The following is a 19,160-nucleotide window of genomic DNA, read 5'->3' on the forward strand; positions in this document are numbered from 1 at the left end:
TTAAATAGAAATTAATGGTGATGTGGAGTGCTTTTTTGCCAGTGCGTGCTTTTTTGTGAGGGCTGGTTTATTTTTATTAAAAATTAGGGTGCCACTGAAGCACACGTAGCGCGTGTAAAAAAGTGAATGGCTGGTTGATTTTAAGTTATTAGAGAATTTTGCGTTAAGCGCGAGCGCGCGTGAAAAAGTGGGTGAATAAAGTTCATTTTAACAATTAATCGTGATTAAGGGATGATCAAAATAAATAAAGCTCAAAAAATAAATACATGGTACGGGTGTATATGCAAAAGACTAAAGGATCACTGAGTAGTCCCAAATGCAAGGAATTTAGTCAAAAAACAAAAAACCACTGACTCGAAAAAAATAAAGTACCTTAGTGTTTGTTTTAAAAAAAATTATTATTGTTTTCTTTTTTTGTTTGTTTTGTTTTGTTTTTTTTTTAAATTGTAATTTAGGTGTGTTTGTATTGTGTATATTGTTTGGTTTTGTTTGTTTGTTTTTTTCGTTCTTTTTCTTTGTTGTTTTTTAAATGATTAAAACGAGATATAAGACACAGGAATATGTTGTGAAGTGTAAGAGTGAAATTTGAGTAATCCAACAAGTGTCAATAATGTGTTGGAATTTATCCATGATTTTTCAACTAATTTTTGGAATTTAAAATAAATTTTAATGAGGTGAGGGATTTCAAATTAGGGTTTTGGCTTCAAGTAATACTTTGGCCATTTATGGAAGCATTTTCAATTGAGAAATCATTGAAAAAAGGTGCAAGGGGGGTTTTTTAAAATTTTAAAATTTTTGTAGAAATATTTTTTTAAAATTTTACAAAATTTTAATGAATTTTGCTTATTTTACATGTATTTTTGAAAGAATTTTACTTTTTTAATTTTTTTTGCAATTTATTTTCTTGAATTCTCACTTTAGAAAATAGTACAAATGATTTCACGAATGTTGGAAAATTTTTAGGAAACTTTTTGCAATTTTTTTGGATTTTAAATGAATTTTAATAAAATTTTGAAGTTTTTTTGTGTTTTATGTTTATTTTTATGTGTGTTTTATGTGTTTTCGAGGTTTTGAAATTAAGAGTCCATACCCGAGCTGCGTGTGAACAATGGAGGATGATTGCGTGTGAACGGCTGACTGCAACATACCATCGCACGGACAAGTCGGAGGCGCATCCTCGCTCGTGAACGCATGTTAGCCACACCTGTATACACACGCACACCGAGAGCGACTGCACGGCGTGGGAACAGGGGAGGGAGAAGGGAGTGTTTCTGCGGCGGGTGGAGAGGGGTGTGGGTGGCAAAAGGGGCTATGAGGGGGAGAAGTGGGAAGGGGTGGGAAAGGGGGCTTGGGTGGGGGTAACTAGGGTTATGGGGTTGGATTAGGGTAATCGGGGTTAGGGGGTGAGTTAAGTAACTAGGGTTAGAGGGCCAAATTTGGTGGGGGGCCAAATCTGGAGGGGGCCACGGGGGGGGGGGGGGGGGGCAGGGGGGGGTAAAACGAGGGGGGGGGTAAAAGAGTGGGGGGGGGGGCGTAAAATAGTGGGGGGGTTAAATCTGGAGGGGGGCCCCAAAAAAGGAGGACGGGCGGTAGGAATGGGGGGGCCCCAAAAAGGGGTGGCCCAAAGAAGGGGTGGGTGGGAAGGTGAGGAGGTCCACAAGAGAGGTGGGTGGCAAGGGGGAGGCCCACAGGAGAGATGGGTGGCAGGAGGCGCCGAGGGAGGGCGTGGAGGTGGGTGAGGTGAGGAGGGTGGAAGGAGTGGGAGGTGTGGGCAGAGAGGGTGGGGGAGGCAGAAGGAGTGGGAGGCGTGGGCGGAGAGGGAGACGAGGATGACATGGCGCACAGGGCCTGAGGCAAGGGAAAGGAGGAAGGCGATCATGGTGCAAGGGGTGGACAAGGCAGGCGCGCGAGGAGCCGAGGGAGAGGGAGACGAGGAGGGTGGCAAGCCAGGGGGAAGACGTTGGGGTAGGCCGCAGGAGGAGCCGAAGGAGCGCTTTTTGCGACGACAGGGGCAAATTTTTTTTTTTACATTTTCGTTGCTTTTAACGTCGGTATAAGGCCTATATCTTGTAGTGCCCATTTCCTAACAACGAGTCGTGTGGACTGCATCTAGATGGTTGGAAAAAAAGGAAAAAGTAAGGCCCATGAAGAACTGAAAAGTGGGATTAGAGACTCTAGGACCTCCATGAATGATGAACCTAGCTTGGCACAATATTACCACGCTGATATGTATGAGAAAGTGCATGATACCGATCCCTGCAGCCTACTCAACCATACCTTATGTGAGTATGAGTTTTGTCACATGGAGAGGCATAATGATATGGTCACCAACCACTGCCAAATGATGTCCAAGTTTGATGAAGAAATTGAGAAAATGTCTCTCTCAAACTCTAGGACTTAACAAACCTTGGAGGAGCTCACCACTCTTGTCTCTAGCTACAACTTCATCCCAAGAGATATAAATCGCATGTCGCATTATTAGACATCTCTTCTTCGCAATGATTCGTTATAGATAGTTGCTAATAGTCCGTAGGAATTTGCAAGGCATGAAATGGTTCTTGAGCTGCATAACTCTAGTCAATTGGTATAAATATCGTTTCAACTGCGTAATTGTTAGAAAAGGCTGCATGGTTCAAACATAAAACCCTAAAGCTTAGTAGCATGAAACTTGATTGCATGTTATAGAAGGATCACTAGGAATTATGATATAATTTAACTTACACTTTGATCTTAGTAGAAAAAGTTAGGGATTGTAAAACTACTCATACATAGGCAATACATCATGTGGTTATGAAAATGGTATCGTAAATATCTTCAAGAATAGACAAGTAAATTGGTTTAAACCTAAACACCTAAAACTGTGAGATACCCATTTAGGAAGGGTTGTTTCAATGCAACATATCCCAAAGAACTAACTAGGGTTTAGCACGTTGAGGTCGTAACCTGATCACTCTTATTGCCAAAGCTGAAACTCTTATACCCTAAAGACTAGTCCACATTCATGGAATGCAGGAACAATAGGACGTACTTGCAAGAGATGATCTAGGGTTTTTACCCTAAGGTGGGTTCGCTAAAAGGTTGAAACTCTATTTGAACTTAGAACCCTAGGACCAAAAATATTGGCCTAATGCAATCAGGAATGAATTGTTATATCTAATCATGATTTTGTGATTATAAGATTCCATGCGATGGGTAAAAAGTCCCCATAGTTTGATGCGACACTTGTGCAACAAGTTGCAAAGTCACATGATCTTGTGATTTGATCACAAGGGAATGTCCAATTCCTTGGAATGAGATTGGCAGATTCTTACGCAAGTTTATCTTGCAAGAGGATGAATAATTGTCCTAATATAGTAACTTTCTTGGGTAAAGTAACCAAGATACGGGGATTAGATATTTGCTTGGAAGCAAAGGACCAATGAATAATCTGGAGCAACATATTTTGTGTCAACTGAACTTAAGATATTGGTTAAGTTGGGTTAATAGGGTACGGCCCTAACCCAAGGATAAGGGTTAACAAACAAACCCTTGGGGATCTTGCCAAGTTGTAATTGATCCTAGATCGAGTGCTGGATGCATTCGGGAAGAAGGATTCACTCCTTAGCAGTTGGCCAAAATAACAACCACTGGAAATGATTGTGCTTGTAATAGTTTAGAGAGCACTGTTTTGCTTTGTTTACTCAAGGAATAAAAGGATGAAAAGATATCTAATGCTTCAGATTGAAGGCCTGAAGGGAGAGGCAGCTTCAATTACCCCCGACTGCCTGCCTCACCCTAACCAATGGGGTTGTTAACCACACCGGGAAGGTGGACCGAACCCTCCGTGAGAGGTCTCTCCGTTGAGCACTACTTGGAGCAGGAGGATGCTTGGGTGCTAGAGGGGGCTCCGGCCGTAAATCCCTCGCCATCCGAGCCCTGCACAAGAGGCCAACGTGACTCGGGATTGGATCTTGAGGCCCGCATACTAGTCGATGGCCGGAATCTTGGATTAGTAATTCTTGTGGATTGCTGGATAGCCTTCGGGAAGATTATGGATAAGCCTACGGGCTAGACTTTATAAATGTATTTCAAAGATAATATGATAAGCTGTTGATAAGGAACTTGTTTGACATTGCTTTTCTATGTCAAGTGCTATGATTAGGTGAAGGAACTAGTGTCTAACGAGCTAATTAAGGAAGCTGATTGATGCATGTACAACTAAATGTGATAGGTAATTAGATAACTAAAACAACTTGAGGAAAGTGCGGAGGATGTGGCCATGGGTCCGTTCTACGGATAGCTGATCCCGGTTGGCTGGGAACTTTTATCAAATCACGATGGACAGCAAGAAAATTGTTTTCAAAGGATATGAACAGCAAGGGCGCTGACCTAGAATCTAAGTTATAATAATCCCAATTTACGATGTTTTAGGGGAACGGAATGGGACTATGCCTTATTGGCAGAGAGGTCGAGCCTTGCATCCCTCTCGTTTCCCATTCTCCTTGAACCAAGTGCAGCGTGAATGTGCTTCAAACCTGGCGTTTCTGCGTAAAATAGTTTGCTTGGGGCTCGACGCTAGTTGCCGTCTAGGAAATGACCATTACGAAAAAACCGTGATTCAGGTCAGTCCTAAGTGGAACGGCCAGAATACTTCCCCTACGTGGCAGACGCAGAAAGTCCTAGATCGCAAACCCGTGACATTCCATGGGAGTGTCGGGTGGAGCTTTCTAGACATCCTTTCCGATGGACTGCTAAGACATGTCTTGAACATTATAGGCAGACACATTACAGTTGGTATCAGAGCGAATCAACGAAGGATTTATTTTTATGAAATCTTAATGAGATGAAGTAAAGCAAATGTTGCTATTCCTAACATTTCCTTAAATTCAATACTGTCTTGCAGAATTATGAAGCATGGAACAGATTCTTAGTGTTCCATGTCATGTTTATGACTGCGATGCATTCCCAGGATTATTGACAAAGGGTTAAGATGATGAACATCCTAGAGCGTATTTATAATCTATTGCCTTTGTATGTGGAACGAAGATGGATGGGTGCCTCAGGAATCTACTATATAGCTGCCCACCGGTTTGCATACCTCCAAACCAACCTCGAGAGGATCAAGTGGTTGGAAGACCTAAAGATCGTGAAGCTGTTCATTTTTCTAGAGGCTCACATAAACTCAACTTTACATATTCGAGGTCAGAGGGTTGAGCTGAACCCATATGTATATGAGGAAGTGACCCATGTAATCCCCACCGATAGGATCAGAGTGTTGGGGCGCTATGAGAAGAATGGGTTCTAAAGGAAAGGATACCCTGATCTTCCAATGACTTACCGATTCTTGAAGATCCATGACCCCAAACCATACTATTATCTAGTTTCCATAGATAAATGTAATACAACATTATTCTCCCCAAACTAAATTTAAACAGTTGGCTTATCTTCGCAAGAAATGTTGTATTTCGAAAGGGCTATGCCCATATAAATGCAATAAGACTTCTTTTTATCAATGTCTGTTTTATTCATGAGAATTGATAAGAAGTTAAGTGGTTAGATTGCTTGGTTGATAGCTGAAATGGAGATGAAATTTAAATCGTAATGATTAAACAAGTAATAACGTTAAGAAACCTTTATCCAGGCACAACCCTAGGTACAAATTCCCAGTTCGCCTCCTACATCAAGAACTGCTGTAATCCAGGAGAAGAAGTTTCTTCTCAAGCAGATTAAACCGCTCGAATTTGATGGGAGAGGCAGGTCCGTCCAAGCAGATGCTGAAATTTGGATTGAATCCATGGAGGATTACTTTGAAGTAGCCGGTACTGCACCCGCCAACCAGGCTATGCTTGCCAAGCTAAAGCTTACTGGCGAAGCCAAGCTTTGGTGGAAGCAATGGTGCAGATATCAAGGGATCGTGGAAGGATCTGTTACTTGGGAGAAGCTGAAGAAAACCGTGCAGGAAAGATACTTACCACCTGCGTATCGTACGTAGAAAATGAATGAGTTCTATGAGCTAAAACAGCTGGGACTCACTCTTGACGCATACTACTCTAAATTCATCTCACTTCTTAAGTATGCGCCACAGATGGACATGACACAACAAGTGTCAAAATGTTGTGTTGGTTTAAATCCACTAGTGAATACCTGTCTCAAATCTATGCACCCATCAGATCTTTAGGACATACTCATTCGAGCTGCCCCTATAATTCAAGAGGTGCAAGCTAGATCAAGAGATAACAAAACTTGGTCTTATAATGACCCGAACAGAGGAGCATTTATGCCTCAAATGAAGAGAATCCAAGGTTAGAATCAGGGACAAAGGAAGAAAGCAAGGACTAATAATGTCAATAACTTTGTCCCTACTCAAAACAATGACTGAAACTTCCGATGTTTCCATTGCAACGAGCGCGGTCATTTCAAGAGGCAATGTCCCAAGCTTGGAGGAGGACATCACCAAGCACCTTTCCAAGGAATGGACCGTGGCCAGGGAGCCACTACCCGAGGCAAAGAAAGAACAGCGTGCGTTGCCAATAGGCAAATGTGCAAAGAAGAAGAAGATCCGACTATGGAAGCAGAGTTTGAAAGGGCGACAGTCCATGCCACTCTTCACAAGAAAGGGCTGAATCGCCAGTTCTCTGTGATTCAGACACCGTCAGACTATCAAGGTAAAGGTTTCAAGACCTTGATTGACTATGGCAGTACACATTTCTTTATCTCACTAGTTTGTGCAAAAAGATTAGGAATAGCCATAGTAGAAGCACCTACTTTTCTTGTGGAATTAGCAAATGGTCATGAGGTTACATGTACTAGGAAAGATGCTAAGGTGGAATTCCTTCTGGGAGGAAAGACGACTTCGGTCAAATTCAGAGTCATTAACTTAGGTATCCATGAGTGTCTACTCGGAATGGATTGTCTTAAACCTAATGATGCCCACATTCATTGTGGAAAGGGCCAAATTTCCTTTCGAAACTCTGAAGGGGATTTAGTAACAACTCAAGGTGAAGCAGGGAAGCCAAAAATTCAATTGGCCAAAGCATCTCGGATCATAAAGGGAATTAGAAAAGGACTAGGTCTGTCTACTTGATTAATCTCAACAAGTTAGATCAGAAGTAGGAGTCTAGTGAAGGACCTTCTTCGCTAAAGGAATACACAGACGTATTTCCTGAAGAGTTAACAAAACTCCCGCCTCAAAGAGAAGTGGATCATGAGATCAAGCTAGTACCAGGAGCTGCGCCAATTGCGAAGAGACCCTATAGAATGTCTATCCCGGAAGCAATTGAGCTGAAGGAACAACTCAAGCAACTGCTAGATCAGGGCTATGTCCGTCCTAGCAGTTCACCATGGGGAGCTCTAGTACTGTTCCAGAAAAAGAAAGATGGAACACTTCGACTGTGTATTGATTTACAGAGGGTTGAATAAATCAACTGTCAAGAACAAGTACCTTATACCTAGAATAGATGAATTTCTTGATCGTCTTCAGGGTGCAAAGATCTTCTCCAAGATTGATCTCAGGTCTGGTTACTATCAGATAAGGATCAAGGAAGAAGATATCCCAAAGACGGCCTTCAACACAAGATATGGACACTTTGAGTTCCTAGTTATGGTATTCGGGCTTACGAATGCGCCTGCCACCTTCGACAAATTAATGTATGATATTTTTAGGCCATATCTTGATGACTTTATACTCATCTTCTTCGACGACACTTTAGTCTATTCCAAACAGCAGGAAGATCATGAGACCCAATTTCAAATTGTCCTTGAGACAATGAGGTCACATAAGCTTTGTGCTAAGATGAAGAAATGTGCATTCTTCAAGCGTCAAATTGAATATCTGGGATCCATCGTATCAGTGGAAGGAATCTCAGTGGACCCAACAAAGGTCAGAGATGTGCTAGAATGGCCAATACCAACAACTGTCAAAGAAATACGCAATTTTCTTGGATTGAGAGGATGGTATAGGGTCTTCATAAAAAACTATGCTTTGATTGCAGCACCTCTGATGGACTTACTGAAGAAGCAAACTTCCATTGCATGGTCAACTTTCAAACAAACTAGCTTTGATAGATTGAAGCAAAGATTGGTATCAGCACCTATCCTAAAACTTCCAAACCTCAATAAGGAGTTCGAGGTAGTAACTGATGCTAGGACACTTGCCTTAGGATGTGTGCTCATGTAGGAAGGTCATCCTGTAGCATACTCTTCAAGGAAAATTATGAGCCATGAGAAGAATTATGCTACCCATGATCTAGAATTGTTAGCTGTCATCCACGCTCTAAAGCTTTGGAGACCCTACCTTCTGGGTAACAAGTTTACACTAGTGACTGATCATAAAAGTCTCAAGTGGATCTTTACCTAGAACAAGCTCAACATGAGGCAACGTCCGTGGATTGAAGTGCTGGAGGAGTATGACTTTGAAATCAAGTACCGACAGGGAAAGGAGAACGTAGTTGCCAAATGCACTCAGTTGCAAGGCATTCCTTAATTCACTAATCTTGCAAAATCCATCAATAGCTGGATCTCTAGCTACAAAGGTATCCATGCCAAACAATCCAATAGTTGAGCTAGCTAGAGAGGAAGCATGCCATGATCCAGCCTATCAAAAGATGCTACGGGAGGTCCCTATCAAGGACCAGGATCAAAAGCTACCGGCTAACTATCATGAATTCTCTATCAATAGTGGACTTTTCTACTATAGAACGAGAGTATGTATATCGTCCAGCCAGTCACTTAAGCAGAAGATATTATGGGAAGCTCATGATTCCCCTTTCTCAGGATATCCTATCTATGCCAAGACTCTCAATGCAGTTAGGAAGAGCTACCATTGGGAGAGGCTTAAAGGTGATGTTCTCAAATATGTTACTGAGCGTTTGTCTTGTCAATGAATCAAAGCCGAACATGTCAAAATGCCAAGGAAGTTTCAACCACTCGACATTCCCCAAATGAAATGGAAATTCATTAGTATGGACTTTGGTGTTGGCCTACCGCAAGTTCAGGGAGGATACAACTCCATTATGGTTGTGGTTGACATGCTGACTGAGGTTGCATACCTTATTCCAATAAAGACAAACTATAAAGCCTCAGATATTGCAAGGTTGTTTATCAAGGAGATATTCAAGCTACATGGGCTACCCAGAAGAATCATTAGTGATCGTGATTCTCTCTTCACATCACATTTCTGGAGATCTATCTTTGAGGCCATTGGGACTCAACTCTGTTTTAGCACAGCTTACCATCCCCAAACTGATGGTCAAACGGAGTGATCCAATCAAGTTATCGAGGATATGCTTAGGGCACACTGCTGTCATGAACCAAAAATGTTGATTCAATACTTGCCTTTGGTTGAATTTTCCTACAATGCTTCTTACCAACAAAGCATTCAGATGACCCCTTTTCAAGCATTGTATGGTCATGACTATCGAAGTCCCCTAAACTTCTCAGATCAAACCTTGAGGGTTGAAGCTTGGAGGTAGATGTTGGAAGAGATGGATGACCAAATAAAGTCAATAAGAGAAGACATCCAAGCCGCCAAGGATAGACAGAAGGTATATGCGGATTTGAAGCATCAAGATAGAATCTTTGAGGAAGGAGACATGGTCTTCATTTGCGTACATCCAAAGAAGAGTTCTCTATCCTTAGGAGATTGCAAGAAGCTAAGTCCAAGGTTTTGTGGACCATACAAGATCCTCAAGTGCCTCATCCAGTGAAAAGATTATCCCAAGGAGGATGCCACTTGGGTAGATGAAAGCACTCTTAACCATCAATATACCTAGTTTATCTCGAGATGAGGACATCTTGATTCCTCCAAGGGGGAGAGAATGTAATATTTCCAAAGGCCAAAAAGGATAATGTAGAATGTAATATTTCCAAAGGCCAAAAGGATAATGTGCAATAAGGGCAATTTTTTTTAATTATCCCCTCCCTCCCCCAGCCGATGGTCATGCTAGAGGAGAGGGAGGGGAGGCACGATGATCGAGCACCGTGCTGGAGCTCATGGAAGGGTAGATGCTCATGCATCAAGCCGTGTGGGGGAGGGAAGGTAGCTCTCCCTCTCCCTATAAAAACCTTGTGAGGGAGAGAGCCAGGGGGATTGGTAGAGAAGAGGAGGCGGTAATCATCATCACACTGCAGTGAGGAGAAGAGTGAGTCGTCACGCTGCCAGTAGGCAACGCGAGAGGAGAGCATAACGTTGTTGAAGTTTAGTGGGAAGACGGAAGAGTGTGATGGAACGCCGCCATTGAAGTGGAAGGAGACAACGTAATTCCACTTGAGATGGAGTCATAAAGGAAGCCGTGTGAGAGAGAGGGAGTTGACGCCGCTGCCGCCAACGACTCACCATCTACCGCCTCCATCCCTTGGCCACGTGGGGCTTCCACGATTTCCAGAAGCTTTAGAAGCTTCTTGGGAAGCTTCTAAAGTCTCCTCGGAATCCCCCCTTCTAGTGGGTTTCTATAAGCCCCCTTTCAAGTGGGTTTAATAACCCCCCCTCCCCCCCCCCCCCCCCCGTGATCCAAAGTCCCCCCTTCCCGTGGGGTCCCATCCAAGCTTTTAAAAGCCCATTAAGCCCTTTTTCTCCCCCCTTGCATTCTTACACAAAGGTTCATTTTAACCTTGGGGTACCTTCGAACCCCCTTTCTATTAGCCTTCACAAAACACCCTCTTTCCCCCCTTTTCCATTTCACCCAAGGCCCTTTAAAAGCTCATTTAAACAGAGACTTAAGGCCTTATTTCCCCCTTTGGGTTCCCCACAAGTTCCCATTAGCCAAGTTTAAGGAGGAAACCTATAAATCCTTCTAAATCTGACTCCGAAAGATGGTGCAAGCGGTCACAAAGGGAGTTTGACGTTTGAAGAAGATCAGCCAAGATCATAAATCTACGTCCAAAACGAAAAGACTGAATTTGCGATGGCTCCTAAGAAGGCACAAGGCGCAAACACAGGAGGATCATCTCCTAGCATCCATGTGGACATTTCACCAGAACTCCAGGTTTTTCTTCCTAAATTTGATTAAACGTCGTAATATTTCGATTGTGCATGGATCATTTATGAAATTAGTGTTGAGATATTGAGATCCACTCGTGATATGCCAGGGTGACCATTGTGCATTTATGTCACCGACGTGTCAGTTGCAGATGCAGTTGGTACACTGCCCATGAATAATAGCTACATGACAGCTATCCTTATCTATTCTAGTTCGTAGCTCAGTTAGTATGCCACCTTAGTTAGTTGAGTTTGGTTTGAGACCCATATATAGGGTTCTTCTATTTCTTTGTATGAGAGTTCTTTTGGCTTACACAACTAAGAAGAGGAAAACTGTTTTCAGCCTCCACCCTTGTGTGTATTCCCCCATTCTGCAAGCAAGAAAGCTACAAGTGAGACTCCTTCCTTCTCTCCCATAATCTTGACATGGTATCAGAGCCTTGTTCGTGGTAAGGAGCTCAAGAAAGCAAGACAAGCTTGCGGTGTTTTGGTAAGAGGAGCAGTGTTGCTTTCATTTTCTATTTTGGGAGCAAATCTCTGCAGGTAGCACAGCCAGAAATTGCAAGAGTGCATTGTCTCAGGTTGAGACGCCTTTCGCGGTGAAGCAAGAGGGCAATATATGCTACGGTGACCTTGTTTTTTGGATTTGAGGCCATTTCGGGGCCTGTTTTGGAGGCGGAAGTTTTCTGCACGCACTCAGGAAAAGGCCTAGTTTTATGCTGTGCAACCACTGTTCTACAGGTTGGTGAAAAGTTACTGTAGAAATTGCATTGTATGCCTGTGCGCAGAGACATTGGGAGTTACAGAATCATCCTTGTTGCCTGTTGATGCAAAATCGTCACTAGGAAGTGACTGTGTGGTCAAATACCACTTTTGTCAGTTTTGCAGATTTGCCTTTGTGAGGCTGAAGCTGTGTTCTTTGCAGTGACAAAATTTTTTGCAGTGTTCTGTAATGGCGTCTGATTCTCTCTCACAGATTATCACTGAAAAGCTTGACAAGAACAACTTCCAAGCATGGAAGTTTAGAATGACGAATTTCCTTATGGGAAAAGGATATTGGGAATTTGTTGCAGGAAATGAAGAAGAACCAGTTCTTCCTGATGTTCCCAATCAACAGCAAATGCAGGCATTTAAAGCATGGCATGAGAGAGCCAGGAAAGTTATGTATTGGCTGTCTATCAGCATTTCAGACTCTATGATTGTGCATATTCAGGATGCAAGTATGCCAAAGGAGGCATGGGATACTTTGTCAAAAATGTATAGCACAAATACGCAAGCCCGAAAAATGCAGCTCAAGCAAGAGTTGCATAATGTGCAAAGAGAAAATATGAGCATCAATGACTACCACATGAAGGTGAAAAAGATTGCAGATGCACTTGCTTCCATTGGGTCGCCAGTGGAAGATGATGATTTAGTTTCTCTGACCTTGAATGGTCTAGGAAAGGATTATGCATAGTTCTGAACATCCATTTCCATCCATGAAAAATTTCTTGATTTTAAGGAGTTGATTGCTCTTCTAATTTCTGAGGAGCAGAGAAATGGTGGTGCATCTTCGTCAGGAGGAACTTCAAAAGAAGCTGTCTTCTACTCAAATGCTGGAAGAGGTAGAGGCAGAGGTAGAGGAGGCCGATCTGGAGGCCGTGGTAGAAATCAGAATATGCAGCAAACTCAAGAAAACCAGTCTTATGGAGGAGGACGTGGTAACTCTAGAGACAGGGGGAGCCAAAGAGGTCGTGGTGGATGGCAAAGAGGCCAAAATGTAAACAGTAATGTTGAATGCTACTACTGTGGTAAAATGGGTCATATGGCTAAAGACTGCTATAAAAAGCAGAATGACATCATGAATGGAAAACTGCAATAAGGGAATTATGCATCTTCTAGTCGACAAGGTGATGACAGAAATGAGCATTTGTTTATGGTGCAGCACATGAGTAATTCTGTGACAAGTGCAGAAGAAAGCAACGACGTATGGTATGTTGACTCAGGTACATCAAACCACATGATAGGTCATGTAGAATGGATGGAGGATGCAAGGAAAATGGAAAAACCAGGATTTGTGGAGACTGGTGATGATACTGCACATCCTATTATGTAGATTGGAAAATTTCCTTTGTCTATGCAGGATGGGAAAAAGAAATACCTGTCTGATGTATTTCATGTCCCGAATATCAGCAAGAATCTGGTTTCTGTTGGTCAAATGGTTGAGCAGGGCTTGCAGGTCAAATTTAATCCTCATGGATGCTTTGTTGAGGATATGAAAAATAAAGGTCGCTTGATAGCAAAAGGAAAGAAGAAGGGCATAATGTTTACGTTGGATGCAGACATGCCTGAATTGAGTGTAGCAATGTTTGCACATGGGACCGGTGTAGTTGCAGATATTGATATCTCGCATAAATGCATTGGTCATGTTAATGTACAACGACTTAAATCAATGCAGGCCCAAAATATTGTTGCAGGATTGCCTAAATTCAAGGTTGCAGAAATGCATAAGATATGTGAAGCCTGCCAATTTGGAAAACAGGCAAGGAAACCATTTTCTAGACATGTTCAAGAGAGTAAGAAGCCATTGGAATTAATCCACTCCGATGTCTGGACTACTAAAGCTGCATCTCTTGGAGGCTGTCATTATTTTGTCACTTTTATTGATGACTATAGCAGAAAATTTTGGGTGTATTTTATGAAAAAGAAAAGTGAAGTTTTTGGGCATTTCAAAACTCTTAAAGCTATGGTTGAAAAAGAAACAGGCCTGTAAATAAAATGCCTAAGGTCAGATGGAGGGGGAGAGTGCCTCTCAAATGAGTTTGCAAGGTTCCTGCAAGAGCATGGCATAAAGCAGCAATATTCATACAGTCATACCCCACAACAAAATGGAATTGCAGAAAGGAAAAACATGCATATTGGAGAGGTATCTCGTGCCATGCTCAATGAAAAAGATCTGCCAGATTTTTATTGGGCTGAGGCAATTGCTACAACAGTCTACATAATGAACAGGACTCCCACTGCAGCAATACATGGGATGACTCCAGAGGAGAGGTATACTGGTAGGAAACCATATATTTCTCATTTGAAGATTTTTTGTTGCATTGCCTATGTTCATGTGCCAGATGAGTTGAGATCCAAGTTGGATCCAAAAGCTGAGAAGTGCATCTTTATTGGTTACTCTCTATAGCAGAAAGGGTATAGATGCTATAACCCTTCTATTCGTAAGTTTACAGTGAGCAAAGATGTTGTTTTTGATGAGATGAGTAGCTGGTATAAACCAGTAAATGTGATTGATGATGTAGATGCACAAAGTGGTAATGCTGCACAGAATTCAGAGCAGCAGTCACAAAATATTAGTGGACCTGGAGCGTCCTCTAGTAGTGGTTCACATTCTTTGCCATGGACAGGTAGATTGAGATTAGGAGAATCTTCTCAAAGCAACGTAGATAGTGGTATGTAGGTATCACAAAAAGGAAAATAGAAGGTAGATCAGCCCATGTTTGATGTGAATGCAGGTCACTCTTATGTGGATGGTGAATCTAGTGGCTTAGAACAGAGCATTGATGATGAGTTGGGTATTCCTTCTATTGTCACACCTGGAGTAAGAAAGACCAGGGATGTTTTGAGAGCACCTGGAAGTGAGCCTACTTTGCGTAGGTCTACCAGAGCTAGGTATCATGTGGATAGGCTGAAATATGATGGATTTACAGCCATTCACTATACATATATGGTCAAAGTGATACAGGAACCAGAACCCACTTCTTTTGAGCAAGCCATGGAAAAAGAAAAATGGGAGAAAGCTATGGATGAAGAAATGGATGCCTTGGAAGCAAATGCTACATGGGAATTGGTACCTCTGCCTAAACATAAGCATGCAATTGGTTGTAAGTGGATTTATAAGGTGAAACACAATGCAGATGGTTCTGTGAATAGATACAAGGCAAGATTAGTAGTCAAGGGGTATGCACAAACATATGGCATCGATTATGAAGAAACATTCAGTCCGGTTGCAAGGATGGGAACCGTAAGAGTAGTCATTGCTATGGCTGCATCAAAGGAATGGTCTTTACATCAAATGGATGTAAAGAATGCCTTCTTGCATGGTGATTTGCAAGAAGAGGTATATATGGAATAGCCACAACGTTATGTGCATACTGTTCATCCTGAGTTTGTTTGCAGGTTGAAGAAAGCATTGTATGGCTTGAAGCAAGCACCTAGAGCATGGTCTGACAAGATAGGACAGTATCTTGTCACTATTGGTTTTCAGATTTCCAAGGCAGATTTCTCACTTTATGTGAGAAAAACAGAGAAAGGTATTATGCTACTTGTCATTTATGTTGATGATTTGATTATGACAGGTGACAGTGATGAAGATATCCTTCATGTGAAAATGCTATTGAAGCAGAAGTTTGAGATGAAGGATTTGGGAGAGCTGCGTTATTTCTTGGGCATTGAGGTGATTAGATCACCAAGTGGGATAGAGCTCTTGCAGAGGCAGTATGGATTGGACATGCTATCCAAATATGGGATGACAGGCTGTAAGCCTATTTCAGTTCCTTTGGAGCAGAATGTGAAGCTGAGCGCAAATGCAGGTGAGCTTCTGGAAGACCCTACTATGTACAGATGCATAGTAGGAAGTTTGATTTATATGACTATTACCAGGCCAGATTTGAGCTATGCTGTTGGATTGGTAAGTCAGTTTATGCAGGCTCCAAGGAAACCGCATTTGGATGCGGCTAGACGCATACTCAGGTATGTGAAGTCCACATTGCAGTATAGACTACTTTATGAGACTGGGGTTCAGATACAGTTGCATGGATACACTGATGCTAATTGGGCTGGTAGTATTTCTGATAGACGATCTACCAGTGGATATGTGTTCTCTTTTGGGAGTGCTACAGTCACTTGGAGCAGCAAGAAACAGCCTACAGTTGCCTTGTCGAGCACAGAGGTTGAGTACAGGGGTGCAACAATGGCTGCATGTGAGGTAACTTGGTTGCATAAGCTACTTTATGATATGTATCAATCTACAGATGGGCCAGTTGTCATCTATTGTGACAACATGAGTAGTATACACTTGGCAAATAACCCAGTCTATCATGCTAGAACAAAGCACATTGAGGTGCATTATCACTATGTGCGGGAGAGGGTTTTACTAGGTCTTATTGATCTAGTTTATGTCAGCACAGAGGATTAGGTAGCTAACATATTTACGAAGGCATTGGGCGCAGAGAAGCTGCGCAAGTTCAGAGACCTGCTTGGTGTGCAGGAATTGGGATTGAGCTCGAGGGGGAGTGTTGAGATATCGAGCTCCTCTCGTGATATGCCAGGGTGACCGTTGTGCATTTATGTCACCGACGTGTCAGTTGCAGATGTGGTTGGTACACCGCCCATGAATAATAGCTACATGACAACTATCCTTATCTATTCTAGTTCATGGCTCAGTTAGTATGCCACCTTAGTTAGTTGAGTTTGGTTTGAGACCCATATATAGGGTTCTTCTATTTCTTTGTATGAGAGTTCTTTTGGCTTACACAACTAAGAAGAGGAAAACTGTTTTCAGCCTTCATCCTTGTGTGTATTCCCCCATTCTGCAAGCAAGAAAGCTACAAGTGAGATCAACAATGTCGGCCTAATGCAATCAGGAATAGATTGTTATATCTAATCATGATTTCGTGATTATAAGACTCCATTCGATGGGTAAAAAGTCCCATAGTTTGATGCGACACTTGTGTAACAAGTTGCAGAGTCGCATGATCTTGTGATTTGATCATAAGAGAATGGCCAATTCCTTGGCAACATATTTTGTGTTAACTGAACTTAAGGTATTGGTTAAGTTGGGTTAATAGGTTACGGCCCTAACCTAAGGATAATGGTTAACAAAAAAACCCTTGGGAATCTTGCGGAGTCGCAATTGATTCCAAATCGAGTGCTCGATGCATTCGGAAAGAAGAATTCACTCCTTAGCAGTTGGCCAAAATAACGACCACTGGAAATGATTGTCCTTGTAACAGTTTAGAGAGCACAATTTTTCCTTGTTTGCTTAAGGAATTAAAGGATGAAAAGATATATAATGCTTCAGGTTGAAGGCGTGAAGGGAGAGACAGCTTCAGTTACCCCCGACTACCTGCCTAACCCTAACCAAGGGGGTTGTTAACCGCGCCAGGAAAGTGGACCGAACCTGCCACGAGAGGTCTTTCCGTTGAGTGCTACTTGGAGCAGGAGGACGCTTGGGTGCCAGAGGGGGCTCTGGCCATAAATCCCTCACCTTTTAGGCCCTACACAAGAGGCCAACGTGACTCGGGATTGGATCTTGAGGCCCACATACTAGTCTACGGGTGAAATCTTGGATTAGTAATCCCTGTGGATTGTTGGATAGCCTTCGGGCAGATTATGGATAGGCCTACAGACTGGAATTTATAAATGTATTTCAAAGATAATATGATAAGCTATTGATAAGGAACTTATTTGACATTGCTTTTCTATGTCAAGTGATATGATTATGTGAAGGAATTGGTGCCTAACGGGCTAATTAAGGAAGCTGATTGATGCATGTACAACTAAATGTTATAGGTAATTAGATAACTAAAACAACCTCAGGAAAGTGCGGAGGATGTGGCCATGGGTCCGTCCTATGGATGGGTGGTCCCGGTTGGCCACAAACTTTTCTCAAATCACAATGGACAGCAAGAAAATCGTTCTCAAAGGACACGAATAGCAAGGGTGCTAACCTAGAATCTAAGTTATAATAATCCCAATTTACGCTGTTTTAGGGGAACGGAATGGGACTACGCCTTATAACAGAGAGGTCGAGCCTTGCATCCCTCTCATTTCCCATTCTGCCTGAACCGAGTGCAACATGAATCCACTTTGGACCTGGCATTTCTGCGTAAAGTAGTTCGCTTGGGGCTCGACACTAGTTACCCTTTAGGAAATGACCATTAGGGAAAAACCCTGATTCAGGTCAGTCCTAAGTGGGAACGGCCAGAATACTTTCGCTACGTGGCAGATACGGAAAGTCCTAGATCGCAAACCCCGTGACATTCCATGGGAGTGCCGGGCGGAGCTTTCTAGACATCCTTTCCGATGGACTGCTAAGACGTGTCCTGAAGATTACATGTGGACACGTTACAGTATTAATGGCCAACATGGCAATCATGGGCAACATGGCAATAATAGGTAGCATGGCTATAATGGGCAGCATAGGATAAATGCACCACATGGTTTGTATGGGTAGCAAGGTATGTATGGACATCCAAGGTTTCATGGGCAGCAAGGCCCTCATGATCTACGTGACAAGATTCTTCTCACTAAGTAAAAAGGGAAATCTCCCTCACCATCAGACTTGGAGGAATGGATGTCCACGTTGGAGTCCTACTTCAATAGTTACCCATGCACTGATGTATAGAAAATTAACTTTGGTTCTCTCCACTTGGAAGGATTTTCCCACACATGGTGGCACTATATCAATTGAGAGAATCATCAATTTATTGATTCGAAGGACTTTAAAATGCATATGGTTCAAGCATTTGTATCCCCTATGGAAAAAAGAGTGGTTGGCAAGATGATGGTACACTCTTGACAAATGTAATCTCATGGTGTCTGAGTACACAAATCAGTTCATGAACTTGACCACGTATGTGGAGAGCATTAGCGATGATGCCAAATTTCATAACTATATCTATGGGTTGGAATCGAGCCTATTGATGGATGTTATGGAGGCCCAAAATCCTACCACACTATTTGATACAATTGAATTGGTTGAAAGATATGTAATGAAGTACCGTAAGAATGAAAATTTTCAGCAATGTTATGGACAGCCCTGTACCCCTTTAAGATCAAACCCTTATGGAAGTGGTTTTCTAGGCAATTCCATGCCAAACAACAATCTAAAAATACCCCCTTATCCCACCTTCCATGCTAAAAGAAAAAATGACATTTTTGGGACATCATTTGTCTCTAATGCTAAGAGTAAGTATACTAAAAATAAATAGTCCACTAAATCACCCTCCAATGGCTCTAGTGGCCAACGAGGGTTCATTTCACTAGATGTTGTAAAGGAACGAAAGGAAAAAAGTGGATTATTTTTTAAATGTGGGGATAAGTATATTGCTGACCATGCCTTCAAGTTCCCTTACAAGATAGTCAAAGTCAAGGTTCATAGCATGTACATCATGAAATATTGGCATACCTATTGAGCATGTTGAGAATGAGGATTAGAGAA

The sequence above is a fragment of the Lygodium microphyllum genome, chromosome 3 (assembly GCF_053477565.2).
Source record: "Lygodium microphyllum isolate KBCC chromosome 3, Lygodium_microphyllum_v1.1.10, whole genome shotgun sequence".
Lineage (NCBI taxonomy): Eukaryota > Viridiplantae > Streptophyta > Polypodiopsida > Schizaeales > Lygodiaceae > Lygodium > Lygodium microphyllum.